This window comes from Phyllostomus hastatus, unplaced genomic scaffold (genome assembly GCF_019186645.2).
Source record: "Phyllostomus hastatus isolate PE091 unplaced genomic scaffold, TTU_PhHast_1.1 phas_scaffold_1066, whole genome shotgun sequence".
Lineage (NCBI taxonomy): Eukaryota > Metazoa > Chordata > Mammalia > Chiroptera > Phyllostomidae > Phyllostomus > Phyllostomus hastatus.
This window is the reverse complement of record NW_025334004.1, coordinates 10,069,830-10,075,840: the sequence shown is the minus strand read 5'-3', so window position 1 is coordinate 10,075,840 and position 6,011 is coordinate 10,069,830. Positions and strand designations below refer to the sequence as shown.

Sequence of the window (6,011 nt, the reverse complement as noted above, 5' to 3'; positions counted from 1 at the left end):
GGCACATCTTCCTCAAAAGATGGTGAGGTGAATTCATACACTGGTGAATGCTCCTCCCTCAATCCCAACAAGAGACAATAAGGGGGGAAGGGTATTAACCCCCAAGAAAAGGACAAAGAGAACAGGTGAAAACCCCTTTCCCATCCAGCTAATTCCCTTTCCTTGCCCCCCCCTCCCCCCATAGAATAGTGACAGTCTGGATTGTGTTTTCAAGGCAGGAGGTTGGGAGTGTCTTGCCTGAACAATAATTATAGCAAGAATAGCTAATGTTTATTTAGTACTAACTATGTGCCAGATATTGTCTTATATACATTTACTCATTTAATTCTCACATTAACTCTATGACGTAGGCACTAGTATTATCTGCATTTTACAGATAAAGAAACTAAGGCCCAGAGAGGTTAGGAAATTAGCAAATGAGTGGTAGACCCTGCACTGGAACAGAAGTAGTTGGGCTTCAGTCTCTACTCTTAATAATTGCCTTACTGTCTCTTTTTACGGAAAGACCTAAAGATACTGACATGAAGGGTTTCCCGTAAAACAGTTCCTCCAGATCATTCTATGATGAAGCCCCTAGTTGAAAAGCCCCCCTCACACAGAACTTACTTCTTTTTTAATTTAAATATATTATTGTTTATACTATTACAGTTGTCCCAATTTTTCCGCCCTTGCCCTCCTCCACCCAGCCCACCCCCATTCCACTGTCAATCCCCACACCATTGTCCATGTCCATGGGTCATTCATATATGTCCTTTGAATCAACACTTCACCTTCTTTCAATCAGTCCCCACCTTCCCCTTCCCTCTTACAGCTGTCAGTCTGTTCTATGTTTCTATACCTCTGGTTCTATTTTGCTTGTTAGTTTATTTTGTTCACTAGAGTCCACTTATAAGTGAGATCACATCTTATTTGCCTTTTATCTACTGGCTTATTTCACTTAGCATAATAGTCTCCAGTTTCATTCATGCTGTTGCAAAAGGTAAGAATTTCTTCTTTTTTCACTGTTGCTTAGCATTCCATTGCATAAATGTACCACAGTTTTTTATCCACTCATCTACTGATGGGCACTTAGGCTGTTTCCAAATCTTAGCTATTGTAAACATCATAGCTATGAACATGAAGTGCATATATTTCTTCTGAATGGGTGTTTTGGGATTCTTTGGATATATTCCCAGCAGTGGAATTGCTGGGTCAAAAGGCAGTTCCATCTTTAGTTTTTTGAGGAAACTCCATACTGTTTTCCACAGTGGTTGCAGCCTGCATTCCCACCAACAGTGCACTAGGGTTCCCTTTTCTCCACATTCTCGCCAGCACTTGTTTGTTGATTTATTAATGATAGCCATTTTGACAGATACGAGGCGATATCTCATTGTGGTTTTAATGTGCATTCTCTAATGGCTAGTGATGTTGAGCATCCTTTCATAGAATGCTTGATGTTGAGCCTATTGGCCCTCTGTATGTCCTCCTTGGAGAAGTGTGTAGTCAGGTCCTTTGCCAATTATTTAATTGGATTGTTTGTCTTCCTGGTGTTGAGTTGTATAAGTTCTTTATATATTTTGGATATTAAACCCTTGTTCAATGTATCATTGGCCAATATGTTCTCCCAAACAGTGGGCTTCCTTTTCATTTTGATAATGGTTTCTTTAGCTGTGCAAAAGCTTTTTAAAAAGCAAAAGCTTTGATATAGTCCCATTTTTAAATTTTTTCCCTTGTTTCCCTTCAACCTCTTTTTTGAAAGGTATTTATTTATTTATTTATTTATTTATTTATTTATTGGGAGAGAAGAAGGGAGGAAGGAAGAGAGGGAGAGAAACATTGACATGAGAGAGAAATAGCAATTGGCTGCCTCCCATGTGTGTTTGGACTAGGGATGGTATGCACTGAGACCTGGAATCGATCCTGCAACCTAGTTATGTACCCCACCAGGAATCAAACCTGCAGCCTTTTGGGTACAGGATGAGGCTCCAACCAACTAAGCCATACCAGCCAGGGCTTCATTTCCTTAAAAAAAATGGAATTCTTCACGAATTTGTGTGTCATCCCTGTGCAGGGGCCACATTGATCTCTGTGTCATTCCAGTTTTTAGTAGATGTGCTGCCGAAGAGAGCACTTAAATGTTAGTTCTATTCCATTGCTTTGTTTTCTTCTTCAGGGACTCCAATCATGTGAATGACTGCCCTTTACATGTATTCTATTTTTTCCCCTCCCCTTTTTTCTTCTTTCTTTATTTTCATATTTACAGTTGTTTTCCTGCCTTCCTTTCCAGTTAAGCTCTCATCTTAAGTTTATCTTTTTCTCTCTCTTTTTAAAAACAGCTTTTTATAAATAAGACATTCAAAGGTGTTGACCCACTACATAAAGAAACCTACATTACAGGAAAATATACCGCCCTGGCCAGGCAGCTCAGATGGTTAGAGCACTCTCCCAATACGCCAAGGTTGCCGCTGGGATTCCCTGTCAGGGCACATACAAGAATCAACCAGTGAATATATCAATAAGTGGAATAACAAATTGATGTTTCTCTCTCTCCTTCTCTCTAAAAATCAATAAATTTAAAAAAAGAAAAGTATACAAATTTTGGTAAGAGTTTAAACTCTGAGAGATTCAAGCCTGATGCCAACCTTTTACATTTCTATAGCTTCAATTCCAAAGGACCAATGGGTAACAGTTTTGGGGCACAACACCCCACTATCCTGTACAATTTCTGTTCTCCTGGGTCAAACAGCTTTATGCTGCTTCACAAACCCCTTGTTTGCTCCTTGATGGATCTTAGAATCCAGTCTCTAGACTTTTGGATTTCCTTTATTAGGAAACTTCACAATCATTTCCTGGGGATTCATACAGGCGAAAACAAATGGTGAGTCAGATTCTTGACTCGTGTCTGATTTTTTTTTTTTTTTTTGAAGCTTCTCAAAGCCTCCCCACCCACCTCCTGCCGGGCTGAGCTGGGAGTTAGGTCCCCTCCCTTGTGCATTCTTTTGTTTGTCTGGTAACATCATGGTTGGGTTTTCTTGTTTCGGTCTCCTCTAGCAGGCTTAAAGATCTTTCCATTTTCCTTCGCTGCTTGTTCTTCTTCTCTCAACAAACTGGTTTGCTATTACTCTCTGTACAAGCCCATTACTTCCCACCTCACATCATTTCCTCTCCTTGGAATATGCTTGTCAACCATCTAAATAGGAAGACTTCCTTTCTCTTCCTTTTCTTAAGTGTAGTACCTAATGACCTTTAAAAATACCTTTTAAAAATGCAGCCATGTAACTACCACCTAGGTCAAGTTTCAGCATCCCAGGCACCCCTTCATCCCTCTATCAGTCGGTACTTCCTTCCCTCAGTCACTGCTGCCCCATCAAAGACAACTTCTTTTCTGACTTCTGTCCTTGTTAGTTTTGCCCTTTCTTGGTATTCATATATATGAAATCACACAGTATGTAATCTTTTGTTCTGTTTTTTTTAAAGATTTTATTTATTTATTTTTAGAGAGATAGGAAGGGAAAGAGAAAGAGAGGGAGGGAAACATCAATGTGTGGTTGCCTCTCGAATGCCCCCTGCTAGGGACCTTGGCCTGCAACCCAGGCATGTGCCCTGACTGGAAGTCAAACCAGCAACCCTTTGGTTCATAAGCCAGTACTCAATCCACTGAGCCATACCAGCCAGGGTATGTTCTGGCTTTTTTTAAAAAAGATTTTTAAAATTTATTTTTAGAGAGAGGGGGAGGGAGGGAGAAAGACAGGGAAAGAAACACCAATGTGTGGTTACCTCTGACAATTCCCCAACTGGCGACCTGGCCCACAACCCAGGTATGTGCCCTGACAGGGAATCGAACTGGTAACTTCCAGTTCACAGGCCAGCACTAAATCCACTGAGCCATACAAGCCAAGGTGTGCCTGACTTCTTTCACTCAATATTATGTATATAAGATTCAATGAGTATAGCACTGTATAGATTTCATGTTTTCATGTTTTATTTTATTGCTGACAACAAGTATTCCCTAAGCAACTACTATCTGCTGGGCTTTACGACAACAATCTTGAATAACAAGGACCATGGCTAATTGTATATCCTTTTGATGCCCTGCATGATTAGCATTCTATACACAGAAAAATATAAAACTGGACAGTGAGAATGCTTCTAATCATCACCCCCAGAGACTTGCAGAAGCTATACATTATAGTTATTAGGATGATGCCTGGGACAGAGGCGAGACTGTCTTTAATGTAAAGCAGAGTTTGAAAACTTTTGCATCTGAATCATGTGAAAGACGTAATGAAACACAGTTTGTGGGAGGGGGCCCAATCCCCAAAGTTTCTCATTCAGGAGGTCTTAGGTCTTGCATTTCTAACAAGTTCCCAGGGGATACTGATGCTTAAGGTTTGGGGACCACAACTGGAAAACCACTGCTTCAAGGTACCAGGTTTACAGAACTTGGTGTGGTTCTCTCACAGACCCCTACTATCACCCTCATCAGTGGCAGCCCACAGCTCCTGCATCTCCTCTGGGAAAGCCTGAGGCCAGTTCAGGTCACTTCTGCTTGTGCCAGGCACCTGTGTTCAAGATGTCTTGTCGGATGTCTCTGGGTGCTGAACTGCCATGGAGGAAGCTAGGCTCAGGAGAGCAATGCAGTCACTTACGCTGCTTCTTCATGTTGTCAACCACATAGTAATCTTCAAAATTGTTAAGGATGGACATTTGGTCCAGGTCAACATCTAGCTTAAGAAGTCTCTGGTGACCACCCTTAGCTGGACATCCAGGATGCCCTGAGGTGAAGGAGAACTTTTTCTGTTGGGGTAGAGGGCAGCAGAACCTTCCAGGGGCTATAAGTTCTGGAATTTATCAGACAGATGGGACAACAGGCTGTCGAAGGACATACCAGAAAATTCAGTGACTTCAGAGACCTGGGAGCGTGTGCCAAGTGCATGAGGCTCTCTGTGGCATGACAGTCCAGTTTGCCATTCTCCTCCAGGTCTGTCATCTGTCTTCCCTGCTCCTGCCAAAGGCCCTCCTCTCTAAGGGTTGATTCTCCTGGTGAAAAGACAGCCTCCACAGGGTGGTTTCCAGGTCTTGGGATCCAGGTGTGCCTGGGATTCTCTGCATCTTTCCTGCTCCCCCCTGCCCCAGCTCCCCCTCTTTCTGTTTGTATTAGATTCTCTGCTTCACCCCAACTGGTGTGGCTTGGTTGGTTGGGCATCGTCCTGCAAGGCAAAGGTTCACCGGTTCAATTCCCAGTCAGGGCACATGCCTGGGCTGCGGGTTCAGTCCCCAGTCAGGTTGTGTGCACATTGATGTTTCTCTCCCTCTCTTCCCCTCTCTCTAAAAATAAATAAATAAAATCTTAAAAAATAATAAAAAAAGTCTTTTGCTTAATTTTTTGGTGTTCATTAACCAGATGGGAAGACTTGTTTTAGGATGCTACTGCTGTCAACGACAGATGACATTGTCAATGCCACTCTGTGGAAGCTGGATGGGAGGTGAGGATGCTGATCCACTGGACATGGCGGGATTCCCAGCCGAGGGCTGCGTGGAGCCTGGGAGGCTCTGGAGGAAGGGGACAGCACCTGCCTCTTGAGGACTTAGTTGATATTCCTTGCAGTCTCAAGGAGGTGTCTCTGGTGGGTTATGCCTGGAGATTGTACTTCTTCCAAATGCTGTTCCTTGACCTGTTGCCAAGTTGCTCACGAGCAACAGGTTCAGCAAGGGCCAAGATGCTTGACATGGTCCATTTAGGGTTTGGGGGATTTTCATTTTTTCTTGGGTCACATGAAACATCTCCATACACCTTACACTCTACACACTTGTCCTTCAGCTACAGAGCTTATCTACTGCTGGGCACATTGAAGAAGCCCGTAGAGCTGGGGAAATATTATCTGGAATGAATCCTTTCCTAATTAGGCCTAATTCCAGATAATAGTTGAAGTGGAAGGCCGTTCCAATCCACAAACCAAAACTCTTTCATTTTTGAGAAAAATGAGATGGCTCTTCAACAGATTCAATTTAAGAAATTAGGTGGCTGTTAA

At 42.6% G+C, this 6,011-nt stretch overlaps 1 non-coding gene across 1 annotated transcript; it reads right to left on the bottom strand.

Moving 5' to 3' along the window:
• Nucleotides 1-2,005: 2,005 nt before the first annotated feature.
• LOC123829175 lies at nucleotides 2,006-2,110 on the bottom strand. Its single transcript, XR_006787562.1, has one exon. It is a non-coding gene; the product is annotated as a U6 spliceosomal RNA (small nuclear RNA).
• Between the last annotated feature and the right edge of the window lie 3,901 nt (nucleotides 2,111-6,011).